The sequence below is a fragment of the Nicotiana tabacum genome, chromosome 9, assembly GCF_000715075.1.
Source record: "Nicotiana tabacum cultivar K326 chromosome 9, ASM71507v2, whole genome shotgun sequence".
NCBI lineage: Eukaryota > Viridiplantae > Streptophyta > Magnoliopsida > Solanales > Solanaceae > Nicotiana > Nicotiana tabacum.
The window spans coordinates 25,421,340-25,449,125 of NC_134088.1; positions in this window are offsets into that span (position 1 = coordinate 25,421,340).

Genomic DNA, 27,786 nt, shown 5'->3' on the forward strand with positions numbered 1-27,786 from the left:
TCCACTCACGAGTCTAACCATATAAAATTTATCAAAATCCGACCTCATTTGATCCCTCACTCCTAAATCCCACTAATTAGATGAGAAAACAACGGGAAAACACCATAGTTAGGAGTATTAGAGCTCAAGCAACTTACCTCACTGAAAAACCCTTGAATCCCCTTCAAAATCACTCCATAAGCTCCAAGGTACGACTTGAAAATGGTGGAAATGAGCAAATATTCACGAAGTCTTCTATTTATAGGTTCTGCCCAGGCTTTTCGCACCTGCGGCTTAGAATGCGCACCTGCGGTCTCGCTTTTGCGCAACAACCTCCGCATCTGCAAAAAATCACTTTAAGTCCCCACCTCTGCACTTGCGCTCCCTATCCGCTCCTGCGGCCTCGCAAGTGCGGAAAAGACCTCGCACCTGCGGCCACTGCCTGACCTTCTCTCTTTCGCTTCTGCGGACAACTACCCGCTTCTGCGGGCTCGCAGATGCGCACACCCACTCGCACCTGCGGTTCTCCCCAGTCCATCACACTCCCTCACGTGTGTCCGTCCCACCGCACCTGCGGCAATACCCTCGCAGGTGCGATTACACTAGCAACATGCCAACTTCAGAAATTCTCCAAACTTCAAACTTGATCCTTAACCACCCGAAACATACCCGAGGCCCTCGGGGCCTCAACCAAACATGCCAACAAGTCATATAACCCCATACGAACTTAGTCGAACCTTTGAACCAATCAAAACAACATCAAAACACCAAATTACTCTCGGATTCAAGCCTAAGAAAACGACGCCGAAACCTACCCAACCACGCCCGAATGACCTCAAACCAACTAACCCGGTATAACACAATATAGCTGAATAACACAAAAAGAAGTAAAAATGGGAAAAATAGGGCTATAATTCTCAAAACGACTGATCGGATCGTTACAATAAATTATATAATGATTATATATGATTATATATATATAAATTATCATATATTCGCTGATTATTTTTAGTTTAATAGTTGGATGAGCGGCTATTTATTAGGTTGCTTCTTCTAAAATAATAGATAAATAAAACAATCCACCTTTCTTTTTGCTTACGTAGGACTAGGGGTGTACATAGGTCGGGTTAGTTCGAATTTTCTAATTACCAAACCAAACCAATTGTATCGGGTTATTAAATCTAATTACCAAACCAAACCAATAAAAGTCAGATTTTTTTAATCTCGGTTTTTCTCGGGTTTTTTGATTTTTCGGGTTTTGTTTTCATAAAGTCTTCATAGCACAAAACGTATAATTTGTGCTCCAAATATTTCTTTAATCTGAGTAAGACAGGACTATATAGGGTGTTTTTCAATAAAATAACATAATATGAGACGAGTCATGACATTGTACTAAAATATTCAACAATAAATATAATAAAATTATATAAAATAAATATTATTAATAAGCCATAATGAAAATAAACATAATTTAAAATTATGACTAATAAGTACTATTATTTATATGACTAACCACTAAAAGAAAAATAAGTTATACATATTATCTAAATCATGAAAAAACTAAAAAATAGATATCCAACACTAATTTCATTCATAGCACAATTGAATTGAATGTTTTATTAGCATTAGTATTGATTTGATTTTCGTTTAGGATTTATTTGAGTTACTAACATTAATGGACTATAAAACTTATTGGAGCATCCAAAAATTATAAGTTCAAGCTTGAAATAATACGTTAAAACCTAAAACTATGAAAAAGCTTAAGAAATATTTATAAACTACACTACAATAAATATTTTTATGTATTAAATATATTTAAAACTCATATACATATAATGTCGGGTTGGTTTGATTTCGGTTTGACTTTTTTAGTTAAAACCAAACTAAACCAAATATGATCGGATTTTTTTTCAAATACCAAACCATAGTCGATTTTTTTTTCTCGGTTTGACTCGAATTATCGGATTGGTGCGATTTATCGGTTTCGTTTGTACGCTCCTACGTAGTACCATCAATTTATTTTGCTCTACGAGATCACCTAAGGGCAAAGGATATATGACACGCAAATTTGACCAAGCATATACAAAGAGAAAAAGGTTGCATATTTTCCAAGCATTGACAAATTAAAGTGAAAGATTCTATTCCTATCCCCATCCAACATCTTTATGCTAAATCATTTTTGCAACACAATCAAACTTTCTTCAGCACACTGTCCTCCCATTAATCGATTAAGTACACATACTTATTGTTTAGTACTGTACTACAACATATTAAAATTTTAGTCCAAGTTAGCAATACTAATTAATGTTACCTCTAATTTGTTGTCATTAACTAGGAATGGTATAAACACACATCAAACAAAAGAGATCTCATGTAACAGATGTATTGTGAAATATTAAGGACACCCTTAATTATAAGACTGTTATTGCTCCCTTCCCATATTTATGTGGATTTGCACTAAATCAAGTTTCATAGCGGATCTTCTTTCTATTTCAACCACGGGTAATTTATAATCTTCCAGAATACTAATTCTCTCATTACTTATTGTTATTTTTTAGGTGATAAAGTGTACAAATTTCTTTTATAGAAGCTAAAATCATTCCAAAACCAATATAGAGCCATGCAAATTAAGTTTTTCAGACTTTAATTTTATTGGAGGGGTCTTATCTAGTATCTTTTCGATAATAGATCGAGATTTCAATAGCTTAACCATTTGTCAGTCAAAAACTATTGTAGTCTAAATTGTGTAGAAATGCCACCATGTAGCGCTTGTACTCTCTTATTATATATATATATATATATATATATATATATATATATATATATATATATATATATATATCTTAAGATGTATATATAGTATAGCCATTTCGGTAAATATCAAACTCAATCTGTTATTGTTGTTGTTGTTGCCGATATTCTTCTTTAGAATTGGGGTCTTAAGTTATGCTTTGTCAAAGACCAACTTCAAATACTAATGTCTGACGTTGAAAAGCCAAAATTCAAATTCAGACTTCAAATATAACGTCTGACTTTAGTAGAGTCCAACTTTGGATCTGGCGGTCTGAATCCGCATTTATGAAGTTAATATTGAGTCGGGTAAAAATTTAAAATTATTTCATGAATTTTAACTATTTGTACACTTAGCCCCTAAATTGTTGGTAATGAAGCTGTTCATTGACGACTCAAACATTTCTTCTGTATACGACATCGACAGAATATGACAAGTCAAATCCAAAATATTTTCTCCCTATTTTCTCTGAATGGTTGAGTCTCAACTGAATATGACACATGTCAATAATTAAAAAAAAGTTGCTACAGCAATCTTGTGGTAAATCGACCCACAGATGCTCGAAAAGACAATATAACACAAATGAGGACATCAGAATATATTCACTTTCTAAGCATATATATATATATATATATATATATATATATATATATATATATATATATATATATATATATATATATATATATATATAGAGAGAGAGAGAGAGAGAGAGAGATATTGAAAGAAAAAAAAACAGAAAATTAAATGCTTTTTTCTTTGTCGAAGAGAATTTGCATGAAGAAATAGAGAGTGGATTGCAGCCAGGGATGACTTGCCGAGGATCTCTTTGTTAATTGCCTATGATTTGCCTACGGATTTGTATCGGCAAGTTATCCCGGGCTACATTTCGCTCTCTTCTTCTCATGCAAACCTCTTGAGACATAATAACGATTTTTATTTTTTTATTTTTCATTTGATGTTCGGTACCTGCATTGTGATTCGATTAAATTCGAATTCACGTCAAAAAATTCTACTTGGAGGAAAAAACATTACCTAATAAAAGCGACTTTATACTAAGGGCTCGAACCCAAAATCCTTGGTTAAAAATGAAGAAGTACTTACTAATCTATCACAATTCTTGTTGGTAATTCTCATTTTATTACTTGATGGAAACAAGGCTACAACCTTCAGTTATATATGGTAAGAAATAAATGTCTTAAATTCATGAAAATAAAGCATATTGCAAACTCTTTTTTCTAAAATTATGCTTGTATTTAGGGTCGCTGCATGATTATTTACAGACCGATTTAATGCCACGTTAGCGTATTATACTCTCTCTAGTACATATCATCTATTTCTTAAACTTTTTCCATATCCTTCTATCCGAAATACTCTTTTATATCTCTCGTATATCTCACTTACCTAAGAGTGAGATGGGGAGTTATTGGAGGGAAGGGAGCCGATGGTCTATCGGAAACAGCCTCTCTACTCCAGGGTAGGGGTAAGGTTTGCGTACAAACTATCCTTCCCAGACCCCACTAGTGAGATTATACTGGATTGTTATTGTTGTTGTATATCTCACTTATCCACCACGAGCAACCTATTTGTTGAAACAACATTTTACTTTTTAAAAAATAAATTAGGGTTATCATAAATATGTCAACTCCGAGTATATTATATATACTGAAAATTATTACTTAAATCTCACCCTAATATCCATGAGGGATTGCAGTACATAAGTTTATCGTTTTTCAGAATGACTTCGCTAGCAGTCTCTCTCATTTCTCTTATTAGAAAACGATAGAACAAAAATTGAAAAGAAAAGTGCGACATGATCAGTTCTTTTCTAAATTATAGTACGTTTAATTGGATCCCAAGCAGAAGTGGAGCAGAAATTCGTAAATCTTAGTTTGTAACATTAGATATATTGAGAGGATCTAACTCTAAGATAATGAAGTGTACCATTTATTTCTTATTCACAATGTTGCTTGTTTTGGAGGCTAAACAATAAGTTATACGAAATCTAACACAAGTGTCATATATTGAAGACTTGATATAACAACAATCACTAGATAAGGGCGAAATTAATACTAAATTAATAAATTTTAAAAAATGAAATTTACACCTTACTGTCATCCAAGTTTTCATCAAATATCAACGTCAAAAATTCTCAAACAAGAAAATAAAATAAGACATTAAATCCTTCAGATATTTTTCTTTTTTAAAAACTAAGATTTAAATTCTGATATATGTGCAAGCATATCTTTAACCAAACATAAGGACAATCTATTTGGACTGTATCCCACTATAACACAAAGGTAAGTAATCGTTTATTAAAACGGCCAAACTACGTAATATAAACACGAAAATAGCTCATCTTTAATGGCATGGTAATTCTACACTGCTTACAATCTCTGTTAAGATTAAGCTACTTTTTGTTATAAGAAAAATCAAATTATGATGGATGTCTACTCTTTCTTCATGATCTTTTCAAATGCTTAATGACATATTCAATGACATATTTCTATGCTTAATGACATATTCAATGACATATTTTTCTTCACTTTTCATGCCTATATAAAGGCCTTGTAATAGATAAGAAAATACACACAATTGAAGAAGAAAATCTCTTCCTTCTCTCTATCTCTATTTCTTGTTCATGTTTTACTAAATTGCTTTTATTTCATAACAACATGTCTTGTTCATGTTTTACTAAATTGCTGTTATTTCATAACACGTTATCAGCACGAATTGCTCATTTCATGATCTTCTACGTCAAGACTATGTAAATTATAAGCAGACAATGAGATCAAGTACAATGAAACATATCTTGGATGATAATATAAAGATATGTTTTATATCCATCTAAACTCATTCATACTTTCATATCTTTGCATTAACTTTATGTGCAGTATTTAGTTAAAATATTTTTTTCAATTGTATCCACTGAAATAAAAAATTGAAAAGGTATGTCTTTATTTGCTACATCTCTTATAGGACAAAGATAATATTTCAACGTATATATATGTTCTGACCTTTTACATACTATGATAGATAATTATTAAGGTAATTTAGTAATAATATTTTTACCATCACATGATGTATTTCATTGAAAGAAAAATTATCAAATATGTAAGCGATTTTACAGTACCTTGCAAATTTGGCATTCGAATATACAATCAATATAAACTCATTATAGTTATAATTTATAATAGTCACAGTTATGCATTAAGCCTTAAATATTTTTGCTGGAAACATAAGGCTCATTTCTCCGTATTGAATTTTTTTGAGAAGTTTTTATAGTCTTTGAAATATAAGTGGTTATAGGTTATCTGCACATTTCCCCTAATTAATTTATTAAAATTTAAAAGTGATTGTATCATTTTTTTTAAAAATGGCATATATCCTAACTAGCATTTTTGTTGCAGAGGAGTTGTTTCAAGATTGAAATAGTTATATATGTCTTCTTGAAAGTTAATTTACTTATGCCTATAATTATGAAGTAATAATATTTTAAAGGCTCGAGTGCGAGTCCTAGTGAATTTTGGCATATTACGCCAAAGATTGAGGATAAGACGATGGGTTCAAGTCCCAACGCACTATGTTGATGAAAAGACGTTGGATTCAAGTTCCAACGCATTATGGCCTAGCATGCCTTTATATGAGTAAGGCATTAGGTTTGAGTCCTAATGCACTATATTGATAATAATAATAACTAAAGAAAAAATAATATATTTTTCATGAAAAAGCATGAAGCTTGTCCCACTTGATTTGCTCTATTCTTGAAGTGAATGTGATAGCACTACATGATAAGTCTAAATAAAGACAAGTGGTTGACCAATGAATGTGGGCGTGCGAAAGGCCAAAATAATAATAGTTATCACTATGGTAATTATAAAAAGAGAGAACAAGACAATGTTTACCATCAAATTGGTATGAAAAAAAAAAAATAAAGCACATTGTATGATTATACTCCATTCTTTGAAGAGAATGTGACTTATGATAAACATTGAGAATGCATACTCATTGCTGAAAGTGAATGTGAAAATATATATGTGATAAAGATTATGCATAATAATGTACTTGTGCATGGTTGGATAAATACTGCAACTCACCTCTAAGGAAGGTTTGAGACAAAGAAAGATAATGAATATTATTGTGTAGTTACATGAATATATTATTGGTCGCATACATGTGATACACCAAATATTTTGTCAAGCCTTATGAAAGTTATTAAAAGCAAAATTAAAGCAAGAAATTATTTTACTTATGATGATTTTGAACATGACAATTATTATGATATGATTATCTTTGTGAAGGAGACGTTCATTATATGGATGGTGTGACAAAAGATCTTGTAGTACAAAATCAGTTAAGAGCTCTGAAAGAACTAATTTGTTACTACCCGAATGAATGAAATTGTTCATGACATTAATCTTGTAGTAAGTCTCAAAAATAATATTTTAATTTACAAATATATTAGCCAAAGTGTTTGGCATATTGAGACTATAAATGAAAAGAAGATTGAATATCTTTATATTATTATAATCATACCGGATAAATATGAAAGGTTACCTGATTTTTCTTCTATTTGTACTATACAAGTATAAGCATAATGATACAATTACAACATTTTAGTTGGCATGACCGATTGACCATCTCGGTTCAATTATGATGCGAAAAATTAATTAAGAATTATATTGGCATATATTGAAGAAATATAAGATTCTTCAAGAATTCTCTTATGTTGCTTATTCTCATGATATACCAGTTAAGGTTGGGATTGAATCCCTTGATTTATGGAACGGATAAAAGGTGATAAATATAAGGGCCTATTCACCTTCCATGTGAACCGTTTACTATTATATGATTTTAATAGATGCATCTATTCTATGGTCACATGTGCATTTGTTATCAATTTGCAGTTTGGCTTTTGCAAGATTGATTGCTCAAATTATTAGAGCACAGTTTTAAAATATAAATTATGATGATTTATCTTGATAATACCGGTTTAAATCCAAGTTGGTTTAGCAGAAATTGTATGCCTCCAATTATATCTAAACCATTGGTTATGAGAACAAAAATTATCAAAATAAAATTTGGTATGTGATGTATTATTTAATATACAACGGCACTTGTACGCATCTAGCCAAGTTATGATAAGTTCTCCCTATCACCATTGGTTCAGGGTCAGAAACCAAATACACTACTAGAAATCCGGTAAAAATCGACCAAAAATACCGACCAACGTTGGTCGGTAATAGCCAAAAACCGACCAAAACGTGACCATTTACGTGTGGACGATATTTTTGTGGTCAGAAAGGAATACCGACCAAAGTTGGTCGGAAATTACCGACCAACTTTGGTCGGTCAATTAAATTCAAAAAAAAATATTGCAAAAAAAATCGACCAAAGTTGGTCAGTTTTTTCCGACCAAAGATGGTCGGTATTTTAATTATGTAATAAAAAAATTCACCATCTGGGAATCGAACCGGGGTCTGTACTGTGGCAGGATATTATTCTACCACTAGACCATTGGTACATTTTGTTTTAAGATTGTCTTTTATTTGATTTATACTCTTTAATTGTATTTTCGCACGAAAATAACCGACCAAAGTTGGTCGGTTTTATTAAAAAGTAAAATTACCGACCAAAGTTAGTCGGTTTTTTTAAATGACCCGCCGAATTAACCGACCAATTTTGGTCGATTATTTTAATATTAATTTTTATTTATTTTAATTAAAAAACCGACCAAAGTTGGTCGGTTTCTTGAAACATAAATTTTGCGGGACTCAAAAATAGTTTCCCGCATTTTTGCGCCAAAGAAAATCGATCAAAGTTGGTCGGTTTCGTAAAAAAAAAAAAAAAATATTTTGAAAAATCGACCAACTTTGGTCGGTTTTTTGGTCGGTTTTTTTTACCTACCAAAGTTAGTCGGTCGATCTTGGTCGGTTTTTGCCGAATTTTTAGTAGTGATAATTTCCATCTAGAAATATGAATGTGCTATATAATTTAATTGTTCCACCACAATGCACAAAGATAGATCCCCAAATAAGGCTAGGGATATTTGTTGGTGATCCCAACAATAGGGGGAGAAAATGGGCAGCAGAAAAAGTAATGCATGTAATGAATTATTATGAGTACATCTAGATCCTCGTACGAGAAAATGTGAACTTGAAGTTCAAGTGATAATTCATTTGCAAAATATTACCATGCATATTTGCTGACCCAAAACTAAATGTCATATTCAGCTGCTAATGCTCCAAATAAAATAAAGTTCATAATGAATAGAGTCTATGGCATGCATGAAGCATAATAGACTAATCGGTTCCAAAGATAAAACTCCTTGAAGAAGGAGAGGAGCAGATGCTCAAGATGGTCATAATAAGGAGGCAAGTGCTCTAGCAAAACACCACGACATAACACTTCATAAGACCTCATGGGAGAGGCTTAGGTACCTGAAAATAATAAGATAAAGAGATCTCAATAAGTTAGGTCTTTATTGGGTAATAGTAGAACCGATATAAAATGATCGTTGATGATATTGTTAATATAATGTAGCGCTCAATATTATTAATATTGACGAGGATCTTGAACTCAAATCTGTCATGAAATTTGGACAGATAAATGATTGGCCAAATGAAAAATACGCAATAAAAATTAATTTCACCTGAAAAATATGAAGTTGAACGGATAGTCCCAACATCTGAAAGTATAAAACTAGTGGAGGTATAAATATGTTCTTGTGTGAAAAAAAAAAGGTCAAGTCGATAAACATAAAGACGACTTGTATCACAAGAAAATTTGTAAATATCCTGGTATTGATTATATAGAGACATGTTCTCTTGTGGTGGATGTTGCCATTTCAGGTTTTAATCTGGCAATACAAGAAAAGCGTGATATGCGTATAATGGAAATCATTGAAGGATTTAAATTGTTATGAAGCATATTAAGGTTTCCAAGAAATTTATTAAATTAAGCTTCAAAAATCCTTATACGGATTGAAACAATCAGGGCGCATATGGTATAATCGCCTGAGTGAGTACCTGTTGAAAGAAGAGTAGAAGAATGATTCAATTTGTCTTTATGTTTTTATAAAAAGATTTGAATCTAAATTTGTTATAATCACCATATATGTTGATCATTTAGATATCATTGGAACTCCTAGGGAGTATCCTAAAGCAGTAGACTATTTAAAGAAAGAATTTTAAATGAAAGATCTTGGAAAGATAAAATTTTGTCTTGGTCTACAAATTGAGTATATGAAAGATGAATTTTTTGTCCATCAAGCAGCATACACTAAAATGATTTTAAAGCGATTATATATGGATAAAGCACATCCATTCCGACCTCATGAAAATAATGAAGAGCTTCTTGGTCCCGAAGTATCATATCTTAGTGCAATTGGTGCACTAATGTATCTTTCTAACATTACAAGGTCTGACATAACGTTTTCAGTTAATATCTTAACAAGATATAGCTCTGCTCCTACAAGGAGACATTGGAATGGAATCAAACACATATTGCGGTATCTAAAATGGACTACCGATATGAGATTATTTTATGGCAATGATTGCAGTCCCGATCTTGTTGGTTATACTGATGCTGGGTATTTATATGACCCACAGAAGGCTCGATCTCAAACAGGCTATGTGTTTACATATGGAGACACTATCATATCTTGGCGATCGACTAAGCAATCAATTGTGGCTACTTCATTTAATCATGTTGAGATAATTGCTATTCATGAAATAAGTCGAGAATGTGTATGGTTGAGGTCTATAATACATCTTATTCGAGACAAATATGGTTTGAAGTGTGACAAACTACCCACAATTTTGTATGAAGACAATGCAGCATGCATAACCAAATTGAAGGGAGGATTCATAAAGGGGATAGGACGAAGTAAATTTCACCAAAGTTATTTTTCACACATAATTTTCAAAAGAATGGTGATATCAATGTGCAACAGATCCGTTCAAGTGATAAGATGGTTGATCCGTTCACCAAATCTCTACCGACATCAACCTTCAAGAAACTAGTATACAAGATTGGGATGCGAAGGCTCAAGGATATAAATTGATGCTCTCATCAGGGGGAGTTAATACGTGTTGTACTCTTTTTTCCTTACAAGATTTTGTCCCACTGGGTTTTTCTTACAAGGTTTTTAACGAGACAACCAAAAGGCGTATTTCTAAACATGTGTACTCTTTTTTCTTTACTAGGATTTTTTTCCCATAGGGTTTTTTCCTAATAAGATTTTAACGAGGCACATTATCTATGGACATCCAAGGGGGAGTGTTATAAGAAAAATTAAATTATGGTGAATGTCTACTCTTCTTCCATGATCTTCTCAAATGCTTAATGACATATTCAATGACATATTTCTATGCTTAATGACATATTCAATGACATATTTTTCTTCACTTTTCATGCCTATATAAAGGCCTTGTAATAGATAAGAAAATACACACAATTGAAGAAGAAAATCTCTTCCTTCTCTCTATCTCTATTTCTTGTTCATGTTTTACTAAATTACTTTTATTTTATAACAACATGTCTTGTTCATATTTTACTGCTGTTACTTTATAACACTTTTGTTATATTAGGCTTTTTTGGAATCTCTCTTCTGCTTTACTCTCTATGCCTTTTACCTTTATATTCCTATATATTGGCACACAACTTTTTACAACAAAAAGGCTGTCCTCTTAGGTAAGCATGTCCAGGAGTTGGACCTATCGACCTATGCAACATTTGGCTTAGCAATTAATGTAATTTTATTTTTAATGCAAAAAAAAAAAAAATATAAATAAATAAATAAAATATATATATATATATATATATATATATATATATTTATTAAAATTTCAACAAATACTCCATTTAATTATACCCATATTCTTAAAAATATCATGAGTTAAATGTTAAAAACCTAAATATTGAGTTTGTAAATCATGTATCCATACTAGCGCTTTTGCGAGTTTACCCTCTTTTTTTTTTTTTTTTTTTTTTTTTTTTAAATCTTAATTTTCATCCTGTAGCTAGATTTTTCGGGTGTTTAAGGAGGACCTACCAAGATCTAGTTCTTGTCTATGTTGTAAACAGAAATAGTGTGATCCACTAAACATTGTCGATTACCAACTATTATTCTTGAGAAGATTAACTTCGACCATTGGAAAAAGGAAAAAGGACTATTAGTGCATGTGGTTCTTCAAGTGGGTGTTCTGTACAATTTTATGATATAAGAGATGTATGCCTTATTAGTTCCTGTGATGTGACTTGTTTTATTCCACAGTAAGGATGAAATACGTGATTCGAGTAAAAAACAAACTTGTTTAATTATTCTCTATTTATATACTTAATTATTTAAATTACTAAAGGTATTGATCTTATATCTAAAAGTAGCTAGCTAGGACGAAAGTTTTTGTTCAATATTAAGCCTGTATCTATCCATTCACGCTTGATCCTTCATTTTTGACGAGTAGAGACACTCCTTGACGACTTACATTCTCTATCTAGTTTGATAAATTTGTTCTATATAATTTTTTTTTTAAATTTTTTGTTTGTGCCTAAATTGTTCTTCGGAGTATTTCAATCCTTCAATAAGATTGTTCTCTGGATTGTTGAGTAAGAGTCAGGTATAAATATCTACTAAAGTTATGAAAAATAATAGATTTAAGCCTGTAATGTTAAAAATATAATAAGTTCAATATAAAAAATCTTAAAAATTTAAACCCGTAAAATTTAATTCTCAATCCCCTTCTGCCAAAGAAATTACTGTATTGCCGTGAGAAAGTCAAAAATAAAGTAAAAACTTACAATAATTCTTTAGAGGACGTGAAAGTGTTAGAAAAGTTGCAGAATATTAAAGGAAAAATATAGATTTGAGTGCAAAATGAATGCCTTCTGGGTGTCCTTGTATTTATAGGACTCAAGAAGACTTTTCAGAAAAGTCACTCTTATACGAATGTTCTATTTAAAATTCAAAAATTAAATTCAAATTTAAATAATCAGAAACCTGCTCCATAAAAATAAAGGGACTTTTTCGTATATATGAGATTTTGAATTTATTTACCCGATTTATCTAAGTTTTTTATTTACAGAAAGTAAGTAACGTTTTTTTACAAAATATATACAAATTTGGTCAAAATCTACTATTTATCTATAATTTATCTACAACTAAATATATATTTTTTCAGTAAAAAACTACAATTTACATATAATTCATATATAATTTATCTAAAATTATGTTAGTTGTATATATTTTGTATGTTATTTCTACACCCGACATACAAACTATATACAATTTGTTTATGTCTTCTTCTTCGAGTTTCAAACTGAAATTCTAACCAAAATCACCTTAAATCTTCACCAAATTCTCTCAAAATTGAGATATAAACTCCTAAGGACATTCTCTATCATTTGCAACAAAAAATTCGCAAAATTTAATTTTCGAATTCAAAACTTCGAAACTTTTTAATGGCTATCAATAGAGTACAAACTCTTAACTAATCACATGAATTTGTTTATCAATGTCCTATTCTGAATAATTTATTTAATCATGGTTATGTTTTTCCCTTTTTATTCTCTGTTCAAGACTGGAAAATAATGGTGACAATCTTGGTGCCATGATATCAAAGGTTCAATTAATGCATTTTGATCCGCTACAAGCTTTGTGTAAGTTGCATATTATGCAGCGTCCAACGGTGACAACTTTGTTGAGAAGAAACCATGGCTTTGGCAAGTCATTTGAGACTTGTTTCTTCCGGTACCTAATCAGATATTGTATATAATTAGTACATTGTATATGAACTTATAATTAAGTTAAAACTTTAATATCAAGGGTAAATAAGTTTCAAAGTAGTATAGATAAGTAAAAGTCTGAAAAATAATTACGAAAACAAAAATTTATTTAAAGGTCCGAAGGTTTATTAGATATACAAATTATATCTAATTCTATATGACTTAGTGGGCTTAGCATTTTAAGGCTTCAAAAGTGGCTTTCAGCCACCGACGATGGGAACCCCACATATACAAACTATATCTAACAAGAAAGAAAAATTAAGCCAAATGTAGCCCAGGAAAGCTTGCCGGTTGAAAGAATTATATAAAGAGGAATTTTCATAAACTATTATAGTTTAGAGCCTAGTAAGTATAATTTGCCTAATTACTATATAGCTAGTATTCAATTGTTACTATCTTGTTTCAATTATATTCAAAAGCGCAATGAATATAACATGTATCGACTGTATTTGTTCACGCAACAAATACAACTAAGGCGAAATACAGAAAACAGAAAAATAAAATGTTCTTAACAAGAGTGAGTTGCTCTAGTGGTGAGCACCCTCCACTTCCAACCAAGATGTTGTGAATTCGAGTCACCCCAAGAGCAGGGTAGGGAGTTCTTGGAGGGAGGAAACCGAGGGTCTATCGGAAACAGCCTCCCTACCCTAGGGTAGGGGTAAGGTCTGCGTACACACTACCCTCCACAGACCCCACTAGTGAGATTATACTGGGTTGTTGTTGTTGTTGAGAGTCGGAACTCAAGACCTACAACTAAGCGAACGCTCTAACCAATTGAGCTACGAGAGCTTGTTGTTCTCTTGTTTCAGTTCAAAACAATTAATCTCTTATTTCATGGATTTGCTATAAAATTCTAATATAACTATGAATGGTAAATTTGCTGAAAGTATAACTACGAATAATAAATACAGTATAAATATTCGATGTGACGCGTAGTTTTCCTTTATATAAACTCTCAAATTAAAGGCCGGTGGGAAATTTTCGTCAAGTCATCCTTGGCTGCATTCCCTCGTTAATGTAAACCATAGAGCCATTAATGTAATCTACTATATATGCTAGAAGAAACAGAAGACAGAAATTAAGAGGGAGCTTCTCTGTCATTGGCAATATTGCTTTGCAAAGTAATGCATTTTACCTCTATCTTAATTCTTCACCATTTATAAGCCATGCTAAAAGAGAAATGAAATAACAAGATCGTGTGTCTCGTTTCTATAAAGTTAAAACTATCATAAAAGCTTCAACTTGTCATTTTCGCCTTCTACCACCGAAAATTGTAATTGGAGGGAGTTTCGAGCAATGGTAAGCATTGTCAATCATGTGATCAAAAGATTATAATTTTATTTTGTGAAAATAGTCAATTATAAAAATGCAAGGTGAAATTATATACAATAGACCTAGCATACCTGACTCATGACTGAAATTTAGTGCAGCGAACTAGCCTTAATTATCCATTTAATTCAATTCATTATTTTATTTCCTTTTTAAGGGAAAAAAAGCAAATATAGAGTGTTTCATGCATCTTGCCCATTGTGGGAGACAGGAGGGCAGAGATGGTCTGGATGCTATATTTGCAACTTTCTTAACCATACCCCACCTGGATAATTCTATATATAGTGAAGTATCGTTTTACCTTTCCTTTTACATTTTACCTTCCAACTTTAATATTTAATAGTAATTCTATTCCCAGTAAGAACCTCTAAAGGTAAAAAAAAAAATGATAAATCTATATATATCTATATTATATTAAAAGCACGAAGTGTATAGGATAAAATTGATTTTTAATAAATGATCGAATGACAGCATGTCACGTGGAATCGAAGACAGGTAAAAGGCAAATCGAGTAAAAATCAGCACCGGGAAAAACAACTGCTGTTGACATCGGATAAACTCCGAAGGGAGCATGATCAACGGGAGCAGATCGAATATTTGTCATTGGTTAGCATTCAATGAAGAATATTCTCCAACATTAGGCGCACGATAGGTGCTATTTTCTAACGTGTGCGGTCACCGAAAATGGCCAGAGGAAGGCCAAGGAAGACCATAAAAGTCAACCAAGCAGTGGCGGCAAAGGCCATTGCAAAGAAATTGGGAGCTATTGCAGCAAAAACAAAGCTGGTGGACAAAGAACAAAGGATTGGCTAGACCTTACAACTAGGGACGTTGGGCAATCCTCGTCGCAACAGGTGACCCCCTAGCAAGAATTGTGGGAACCAAGGTGTGTTCTCAATCTGAGCAAGCATCTGAAAAAAGTAATTTTGAAACTAGGGTTAAGGATTTGGGGAAATCAATTGACGGACAGAATATAATTGAGGCTGCTGAAAATCAATTGGGTACCCAAAATGGACCTAAATCATGGGTTAATATTGTGGGAGGAAACAAATTTACGGCAAGAAGCATGCCATTGAAGCATGTGGCCCCAATCATAAAAGATGGTAAGAAGGTTGTACAAATAACGAAAGCTGATGTATAATTAGAAACTGAATAATAGAGGAATGCTATCATCCTGTATGTGGTAGGTGACTAGCCAACCATTGCTGCCCTGGAACGGTTCATTGCCTTCCAATGGAAATTTGCCGCCAAGCCAAAGGTGTATTACCACAATGACAGATTCTTCCTGGTGCATTTCAATTGCGTTGAAGATAGTGATGTTGTTATGTACTCTGGGCCACATACGATTATCAACAAACCTGTTGTTACTAGGATCTGGACACTTGATTTCAATTTGCATGCTGAAATTTTGAAAATTATACCACTATGGGTAAAATTGCCAAACCTTGCCCTCAATTACTGGAGTAGTGAGGCATTAAGCAAAATTACAAGTGGTTTAGGAGTCCCATTGTATGCAGATGATTGTACTACTAACATTGATAGGATATCCTATGCCCGCTTGTTGGTGGAAATGGATGTAACAGTACCTCTTCCTGAAGTGATTCAAGTAGAGGAACCAAATGGGATACAATTTGAACAAATTGTCTTGTATGATTGGAAGCCCGACTTTTGTGGAGTGTTCTTATAGGTGGGACATGAATGCCAGGAAAAAGGCCACAAAAACAGGAAACAAAGGCTACCAAGCAGGCCTACACAAACAGACCTCCACAGGAGCAGGAATGGAAATACAAAGGGCTAATGATCGAAAATAAGAATAAAGAGAGAGAAGCAAAGGATGAGAATAGAACACATCCCCAACAAGTAAGCAAGACAGTTACTGGCTTGATTACCAGGTTGGAGAATTCAACAGATGATAAAGCACAAGGGGAAGGCTGGAAAGAGGTGAGAGGTAAATTTGCAGTAAAGCCATCTCAACCAAGTGGAGGACACCTGGGGATGCATACAACTAATGGGTTCAGCATACTTGAAGGAGGTAACCAAAAGGGACAAACAGGAGAAGGTCAGAGTAGCAAAGGAAGTGTTTCTGGTTACAATCCTTACTCTCTCCCACAAGTATGAATCTAATAACATGGAATGTTAGGGGACTGAATAAGCTTTACAAGAAAAGAGAGTTGAAATCGTTTATTAAAGAAAATAAGGTTAGTTGCATAGCTAGTACTGAGCATAGAGTCAAAGAAGAAAATGCAGAAAGCATAATAAAGAAGATAAAATGCAGAAAGCATAATAAAGAAGGTGGCACATAGGTAGAAATGGTACACTAACTACACAGCAGGGAACATGGGCAGAATCTGGGTTCTTTGTGATCCAAATGCCATTGAGTTTACAGTAATAAACACACATGTACAGTACATTCATGGGACGATCAAGCTCATTGCTTCAAACACTGAGTTCCTTTTTATAGCAGTCTATGGGCTACATACTATTGAAACAAGAAAAACACTATGGAATGAACTCACATAATGGAGTTATAGGAGCATGGATAGCTATGAGAGACTATAATGCAGTCATGCACAGTGAAGATAGAGCATGTGTAACTCCAATTCAGGACATGGAAATGAGGGATTTCAGAAACGTCCTTGAGGACACTGGCATGAATGAGTTTAAATATGTTGGTAGGGAATTCACATGGACAAAAAATAATGTTTATAGGAGGATTGACAGGGCAGTGGTAAATGTTGAGTGGATGCTAGCAATGCCTGTTCAAGAGGTACTGATAATGAACCCCTACTTCTCAGATCATACTCCTCTATCTATCCAGATTATGAGAAAACCAGCAAGAAGACCAAAGCCTTTTAGATTCTATAATTACATGGCAGAGGATCCCGACTTTCAAAATATGCTGTAAAAATACTGGTACACTCCAGTAAGTAGTGATGAGATGGAAAAGGTTTGGGCAAAATGACAGATAACAAAGCAGGAACAGAAACAAATCAGTAATATTACCTTCAGGGGGATGCAAGCGAAACTCAAAGATACCAGGGAACAACCTAAAGAAATACAGGCAAACATGAGAAACACTGGCCATGCTCCTAATCTATTTGACAAAGAAAAGAGCAGAAGAATCAGTTAGAAAAATGGGGGAACCTGAAAGAAAGCATATACAAACAACAGTCCAGAAATCAATGGTTAAAATTAGGGGACTCCAATACAGCCTTCTTTCATACTAGTTTCAAGGATAGGTGTGCACAAAGTAAGATCCCTAGATTGGTAAACCAATTTGGGGATCTATTGCATACAGAGGACCAGATTGAAAAAGAAATTACAGGTTTCTATAAAAGCTTACTCGGATCAACAACATCACAATAACCTGCCATATACCCAACTATGATGAAAGAATGGCCTATACTGCACCAGAGACCAATAATTGATGTTAATAAAACCAGTTACTCCACAAGAAGTTTACCAAGTTCTTTGTGTAAAAGCACCAGGTTGTGATGGATTTAATTTGTACTTTTTCAAGAAGTCCTGGTCGGTGGTAGGACAGAAAATCACTGAAATAATAATGAAGTTTTTTTGAAACAAATGAGTTGTACCAACCTATCAACTGTACCTATGTCACTCTTATACCAAAAGTGAAGCATCCTACATCTATCAGAGAATATAAACTAATAACCTGTTGTACTGTGGTATGCAAAATCATATCAAAACTACTCAATAGCAGGCTGCAAGGTGTTATGGATTATTTAGTGGATGGAAGCCAGTCAGATTTTATACCAGGTAGACTGATAGTAGACAACATCATTCTCAGTCACGAGCTGATAAAAGGGTATGGGAGGAAATGCATTTCTCCTAGGTGTATGATTGAATTATATATGCAGAAAGCATATGATTCCCTGGAATGGAGTTTTCTAGAATAAATATTGATCAGCATAAACCTCCCTACCAAATTTGTTAACTAGATTATGGTCTGCATAAGTACTGTATCTTACTCTATCCTGATAAATAGGAGTCCTACTAAGCCTATCCCTGCTAGAAAAGGCCTAAGACAGGGGGACCCTCTATCCCCGTTTTTATTTGTTCTAGCTATGGATTACCTGAGCATGCTGATAAAGACCCTCCAACACAATCTAAACTTCAATTACCATAAAAAATATGAAAGGCTGAGGGTAGTGCAACTAGGCTTTGAAGATGACTTACTCCTCTTATGTAGAGGAGACATTACCTCAATATAGTTGCTTTATGACTGCTTCAGTAGTTTCTCTAGAGCTTCAGGACTCAAAGCAAATAGAGACAAAAGCTCCATTTATTTTAGAGGGATGGTCCGTGCATTACAACAAGAAGTCCTTGCCTATCTTGGCTTCACAAAAGGGGACCTCCCAATCAAATATTTGGGAGTACCACTAAGTACAAAAAGGATGTCTATAACTCAATACCAACCTCTGATAGATAAGATGTTAGGGAGAATTACCTCCTGGACTTCAAAGTTTCTCTCCTATGCTGGGAGACTCCAACTCATCAGAAGTGTTCTATTTGCCATACAAGTCTACTGGTCATAGATTTTCATACTACCAAAGAAGGTGCTAAAGATAATTGAAGCTACATGTAAAAGCTTCCTATGGAATGGAGGGGCAGAGATATCAAAAAGAGTATTACTAGCCTGGGAAAGACTATGTTTCCCTAAGGTGGCAGGAGGATGGACCATCATGGACATTGCTACATGGAATGCAGCAACAATATGCAAATTGATGTGGTTTCTATGCCTCAAGAAGGATAAAATATGGGTAAAATGGGTACACACCTACTATATAAAGGGGCGATAAGTATGGGATGCTGAGCCAACACAAGCTTCCCGAATTATAAGGAAAATATGGAAGGCAAAGAGGATACTTGAAGATGCAGTGCTGAACAGAAATGATGTGATGCAACTGAAAATATTCTCCATACACAAGATGTACCTCAGGCTAAGGGGTGACTTTCAGAAAGTTCCATGGAGGAAGCTAAACATGTAATAACATAGGAGCTCCAAAATGGCTCTTCATCCTTTTTCTGGCATTACATGGCAGATTAAGCACAAGAGATAGATTGCACAAGTGGAGGGTGACAAATGAGATGTTATGTCCACTGTGTAATGAGGAGGAAGAATGTATTGATCACCTATTCTTTGGATGAAAATTCTCTACAGATGTATGAGGCAAAATACTTAAATGGAGGGGTATTTACAGACAACCGATGACTTGGAGCAATGAGCAAGCCCGGGCAGTCGCACAAGCAAAAGGAAGGAATGCAAATGGTACAATCTACAGGATGGATGTTGTAGGTTGCGTATACTTCATATGGAAAGAGAGGAACATGCATATATTTCATGGAATACAGAGGCAAGCTGATCAACTTGTGCGTGTCCTGATTCAAGAGGTTTGCTGTAGGGGATCTATGAAGCCTAGAATGCATAAGAGATTAGAAGAGTTGAATTTCTACCCATAGACCCTGAAAAATAGACAAACCAGTTTAGTAGGGTATACTGTTTCTTTTTGAATCTTAGCTTCAGGTAGTTTATATGGCTCACCAAGTCTTGGGGCAGCATGTCCAAGCTTGGTTTCTCATAGAGTTTCAGTATAGATTGTAAATATGTTTACAGGTTATTAATACAAAGAAAATTTGGACAAAAAAAATATATTCTCCAACATTAAACGGGCAGCCGTTGCAGAGAATATTTATATTCAAGGCCTGCCATTAAATATTCATCAATGACGCCTTTATTGACATTTAAGTGGGGCTTGATCCTAGGATCATGTTTCCCTTGGTATAACTATAAATATCAGGCTCAGTAGTCATTGTAAGACACGACATTCTTGGAAAAACTTATGATGTATTCCACTATCACTCTCAATTAAACAACTTTATTTTCCCTTTTACATTGTTCTCAATTCTGTCCTCGAAGACGCTGCTCTCAGAGTCAGGATTGTCATCTCCATCAATTTTAATCGCTAAGTCTTATTTTTAATCTCGTTTATTTACCAATTTTGGATCAAATCAGTTCGTTTGTTTATAAACTATGTAACAAATTTAACTGTACTATTTTATGGGTAAATAGTTTGGCGCCCACAGTGAGACTTAGACAATTGCGTAATTGAGTTAATCCTTGCGTTTGTTACTAACTTGCTTGATTTTTTCCTTAGCAAGAAATTGAAAATGGTAGCTAATGATGTCAACATCGCATACAACTTTGAGGGACACAAAAATCTGCATTAACATGAGGATTCAATCAGCGACACCCGTAACGAAGGGGATGCGGCCACCCCAGTTCATGAAGGGTAGTACCCTCGGCATGTATGGGAGCCAACTCCCGATGACGCGGAAGAGGAACACAATGTGGAAACAGTAAGAATCCTGAGATAGCAACAGAAAGCCATCATGGGCCACCTCTCAAGGCAGGATCATGTGATGACGGAGTTGAAGCAAGCATTATCATGCCTTCCAACAATGCAAATGGAAGAGGCTCGGTTCCTCTTGACGTTCCTGCAAATCAAACAACTCGAAGGATTGATAACAATACCCCGAGGGGTGAGGTCAGTTTCGACGGTACCGGGGGGACCGGTAGTGGATTTGGTCACGATAACGATAATGATTCCTTCAAAATCGAGCTCATGAGATTTATGAGAGATATGAAGATCGGATGGATCAAAGCGCGGAGGATTTTCACGCCTGAATGGATCAGATTCCGGGCACACCACCAGTTTTAAAGGGCCTAGATTCGAAAAAATACACTCAGTTGCCATTTAAACCAAGTGCAACACCTGAGTTAATTCCGAAGAGATTCAAGATGCCGGACATACCAAAATATGATGGGACTTCGGACTGCAGGAGTATACCACAACTTACACCATGACTGTAAAAGGGAAAAAATTGGCTCAACATGAGATCGAATCGGTTCTGCTAGAGAAGTTTGGAGAAACCCACACAAAGGGTGCCCTGACATGGTATTCACTTTTACCCGAGCATTCAATTGACACTTTTGAAATGCTTGCAGATTCATTCATTAAGGCCCATGCGGGGGCCAAAACGGTCCAAGCCAGGAAGGTGGACATATTCAAGATCGCACAAGGTGAGTCCAAATTGTTGCGGGAATTCATGATCAGATTCCATAAAGAGAGGATGGTGCTACAAGCCATACCAGATGAGTAGGAAGCAGAGGCGCTCACAAAGGGTTTAAATCCAAGGAGCTCTGACGCCTCCCGAAAGCAGAAGAGAAGCCTACTTGAATTCCAAGCGACTACATGAGCGGATGTTCACAACCGTTATGAGTCAAAAATAAGGATATAAGATGATCATCTCGGGTTCCCGACATCAACCACGGGACAGGACCGAGACAAGAACCAGGATAAGTTCAAAAGCGATTTATGCGGACCGACGATCTTCTAAAGTTCATCTCTGTCTATACGAGAGAACCGAAGTATACGACAACAAAGGGTTCTGGTCCTCGGATAGGTTCACTCCCGACAGAAGAATTGACCAAGGCCAGAACAACAGATCGTTACAAGAAAAAGAGGTATCACGGGCTTGCGATTCCACATATCCCAGATTGTCAGATTTTAATTTCAACATCAGCATAGTGGAGTTAGTATCATCGATAAGGAATATCAAAGAAGCATGATTCCCAAAGCCAATCAGATCTGATCCCAGCTAGAGAGATCCTAATTTATGGTATGAATATCATGAGACTCACTGCCACAGAATTGGGGACTGTCGACATTTGCGTGAAGAGGTGGCAGTGTTGTTGAAGAATGGCCATCTTAGGGAGTTCTTGAGTGACCGGGCAAAGAACAATTACCATCGTAGCTAGGATAACGTGGAGCCTTCGAAGAGAGCAGAAGACCCTCCTCGGTTCACTATCAACATGATCTTCGGATGGAATAAAATTAATGGCGTAACCTTCTCGGCAGCCAAGAAAACAAATATATTAGTGACCCACAATAAGATACTCTGGGAAGTCGTAGAAGATGACATCACCTTCACGGAGAAAGACACCGACGGGCTTCTTCTGCCATATAATGATGCCCTGGTAATTTCTCTCAATGTTTAGATTTCAAGATTAAGCGTGTTTTGGTTGGCCCAGGAAGCTCAGCCAACATCATTCAATGGAGACTGTTGGAACAAGAAAAGTTGACCGAAAGCATCATTCCGACAACAAAACTCCTCGCTGGGTTCAACTTAGTAAGAGTGACAACCCAATAAGAGATCCTGCTGCCCACGAATGCCGAAGGGGTAACCAAGACCACCTTATTTGAAGTAGTAGACGACGACATGGGTTACAACATAATCCTCGGGAGGCCGTGGTTATATGAGATGAAGGTTATGCCCTCAACATATTATCAACTATTGAAATTCCTGACCTCGGAGGGAATCAAACAGATAAGAGGAGATCAACCGGCAACAAGAGCGATGAATATAGTGTCGATTTCCAACAACAAAGGGAAAGAGCCTAGCAAATAGCAATTACCAGAACCGATACCTTCTCCCTTGACCAATGGAGATGATAAAGGCGAGGAGTCGTCGAAATCCCACCATGTGTCAAGAAACTTTCAAGTACCGGAGGAGACAGATGCAACCAAGTCCACTGCAGAAGAACTCGAGCAAGTGGCTTTATTCAAAGAATTCTTGGAAAGGAAGTTTCACTTGGGAACAAGGCTCAATCCCGAACTCAGGTTAGGATTTATTAATTTCCTTAAAGCTAACATTGATTGTTTTGCATGGTCACACTCGGATATGGTAGGTATCCCATTAGAGGTGGCCATGCACAAGCTAAGCTTGAACCCGAATTTTCCACCGTAAGGCAAAAGAAACACCCAATAGCCGAGGTCAGAAACAAGTTTGTTAAAGAAGAGGTAACCCGACTACTCGACATCGATTCAATCCGGGAAGTAAAATATCTAGAATGGTTAGCTAATGTAGTTGTATTTCCAAAGAAGAATAACAAGTTTAGAATGTGCGTAGATTACAAGGTCTTAAATAAGGCGTGTCCTAAAGACTCGCTCCCATTTCCAAGCACTGATCAAATGATTGATGCTACGGCCGGGCACGAGTTAATGAGTTTTCTTGATCCCTACTCCGGGTACAATCAAATCAATATAAACCTAGAGGATCAGGAAACAACTTCATTCATAACGAACTTCGGCACATATTGTTATATGTGATGCCATTCAGGCTTAAAAATGCTAGAGCCACTTATCAGAGGCTCGTGAACAAGATGTTCGAGAAGCAAATAGGTAAAACAATGGAAGTATATATAGATGACATGTTAGTCAAGTCTTTTTATATAGATGATCATTAGAAACACCTCCAAGAGACCTTCGATATCTTGAGGAAACACAACATGAAGCTCAACCCAGAAAAATATGCGTTCGGGGTTGGGTCCGGTAAGTTTTTGGGGTTCTTGGTCTCACAGAGAGGGATCGAGGTAAATCCCGATAAAATTAAAGCTATCAAATACATACCAGACCAGCTAACGAGCATATAAGAAGTATAGAGGCTAACCGGAAGATTGACTGCTTTAAGCAGGTTCATCTCTCGATCCTCGCAAAAATGCCATCATTTCTTCTCACTTCTGAAGAAGAAGAACAATTTCGAATGGACTCTCGAATGCCAACGGGCATTAAAAGACTTAAAACGCTACCTATCAAGCCCCTTATTACTATTAAACCGGGGAAGGCGAATAATTGCTGATATATCTAGCGGTCTCGGAAGTAGCGGTAAGTGCTGTTTTGGTCCGAGAGGATGAATGTACGCAATTTTCTATCTATTATATTAGCAAAATATTGTCAGTAGCGGAGACTCGCTATTCGCACCTCAAAAATCTGGCCTTAGTTCTCTTAGTCCTCTCTCAAAATGTTAGGCCTTATTTTCAGTGCCACCCAATACCCGGTTTGACAATCTTCCCTTTGCAGAATGTTCTTCAAAAGCCTTATTTGTCAGGTTGGTTGGCTAAATGGGCAGTGGAAATTAGTGTGTTTGATATTGAATACAAGCCTAGGACTGTGACCAAGTCACAAGTTTTGGCCGATTTCAGTACCAGGTTAAGGCCCCTAGTTGCTAAAGAGGTCAGTGCGGGTGTCAGAAACGACATTAGGAATTTGTACCTTGTTTACGTATGGAGCTTCCAAAGTAAAAGTGTCCAGGATCGGAGTGGTTCTAATCATGCCCTTGAGGGAAACTCTGAGGCAAGCCATTAAGACTATTCTGTCAACTAACAATGAAGCCGAGTATGAGGCTTTGGTTGCAGGACTTGAACTGGCTCAGGGACTTGGCTCCGAAGTCATAGAGATCAAATGTGAGTCCCAGCTGGTGGTAAACCAAGTGTACGAAATTTTCGACACAAAGGAGGAACGCATGCAGCAGTACGTGAATAAAGTTCAAGCATTGCTTGCACGATTCAGGGAGTGGTCGATCACATATATTCCAAGGGAAGAGAACGTGGAAACAGATGCATTGGCTAATTTAGAGTCATCTACGGAGATGATGGGATCTGACTCTGGTACTGACGTTCAACTTCTACATTCGATATTGGATGTGGATAGTTATTGTGAAGTCAATACAACTAACTTAGTCTATGACTAGAGGAACGAGTTTGTCGAATATCTTTGGCATGGCAAATTGCCCAAAGACCCGAAGGCATCCCAGGTACTACGTACCAAAGCGGCTCATCACTGCCTCAAGGATGGGCAATTGTAAATAATATCGTACCATGGTCCATTGGTTCGATGTCTGGGAGCCTCGGAGGCGGACTATGTGATGAGAGAAGTCCATGAAGGAATTCGCAGTAATCATTCCGATGCAGAATCATTGGTATTAAAGCTGGTTAGGGTAAGATACTATTGGCCCCGGATGGAACAAGACGCAAAGACGTTCATTTATAGATGCGACAAATGCCAGCGTTGTGCTCAGCCGATACACCAACCGGTAGAACTCTTGTATTTAGTACTGTCCCTGTGACCATTCATGAAATAGGGGATGGATATAGTCGGTTTACTGCCACTGGGTCCCGAGAAGGTAAGATTCCTTTTAATTTTAACTGATTACATCACTAAATGGGTTGAAGCAGGTCCTTAGCAAACGATCGGTAAGTGCGAAGTGGTCGACTTCCTATAAGACCACATAATTTGTTGGTTCGGAATATCAAAGGAGATTGCTTACGATAATGGACCACAATTTATAGGTTCAAAAGTCACAAAATAACTGGAAGATTTGAGAATCAAGAGGATTACATCTTCACTGTACCATCCGAGCACTAATAGATGTGGAGTCAACCAATAAGGTGATTATCCAAAACCTCAAAAAGAGGTTAGAAGCTGCTAAAAGCAAGTGGCCCAAAGGGTTACCGGGCGTGCTATGGGCATATCGGACAATGGCAAAGTCAAGCACATGAGAGACACCCTTCTCTCTTATATATGGCACGGAAGTTCTGATCCCGGTAGAGGTAGGGGAACCAACCTTACGGTTTTCCCGAGCAAACGAAGAAGAAAATAATGAGGCATTACTGGTGAAGCTGGATTTGCTCGATGAACGCAGGGACTTGGCATATGTGAGGATAATGGCTTAGAAGCAAAGGATGGAGAGATACTATAATCGGAGGGCCAATCTCCGTTACTTCAAAGTAAGAGACCTGTTTTTGAGGAAGGTGACTCAGAGCACTCGGGAAACCAACACTGGGAAGTTTGGTCCAACATGGGAGGGTCCCTACCGGGTTTCAGCTGTCACCGGAAAAGGATCGTACGAACTGGAAAATCAAGAAGGAGTCAAATTGCCCAACAATTGAAACATGACTCACCTCAAAAAGTATTACCGCTGATGGATCCTATGAATACTGAATGTATGTGTTGCACTCTTTTTTCCTTCGACAAGGTTTTGTCCCAATCAAGTTTTTCTGGCAATGTTTTTAACGAGGTAGCAACGGAAAGCATACTATGAGAGGAGCGTCATCGTCAAAGTTAAGACCTTTAAATGACAATGCATTGAAATCATAAATCACTATGGGATTCACAAGTGTTTCAACGAACAAAGAAAGACTTCCAGTGTTCCAATACGTATACTTCACATTCGAAAACGGAGGGAGGGGGGGATAGTATGTGATACGGCAACAATAATTCACAAAAACTGGGGACTGCAAGAATCGGGAACAATAATTTCTCATCGGGACCGAAAACCGCATGACCAGCCCCGTAAAAATAAGATAGAAGGAATAAAATGAAGTCCTTTTATTTTTAGCAAGCGAATGCTTATGTACTTTTAAAGATAGAAGGAAGAAAATGAAGTCCTTTTATTTTTATCTTGTTTCTTGTCCAAACGATGAGTTGATTTTATCATTTGAAAGTTAACAAAAAACTTCAAATGATTATGCCAAAATGAACAAGAGACGTCCTCTTCAAGAGTACCGTAGAATAAAAGGGCCCTCTCTTATGAAACCCTTATAGTAAAGGGTTGATTCCGGAAGAATGTATGCCCAGAATCAGAAGCTTTCAGATGAAAATATGCCTCAAGCTTTAACTAATTCAATGCAAAGAAAATATATCTTACACAACACTTAAGAAAAATTCTCCTTTATTTATCAAAAGTGCCAAACTCGATGAAACATTTGGCATAATTACAAGAGTACAAAATAAAGGAAGGGGGAAAACAACAAAAGAAAAAAATCTAAGGATTATCGTCGCCGGAGCCTGGGAAGAGAGAGGCATCTACGTCCCCCCGGTAGAAGAAGGCGGATCAACTGTTGGTTCAGAGCCTGGATCTTCACCATCATTCTCCTCAGTTCCTGAATACTCAGAATCGGTGCTCGAATAATCAACCGCAGCAGCAGGGAGGCACTCTCGAGCGGACAACTCCAGTTCTCGGGCCTAGGCAATGCAATCATC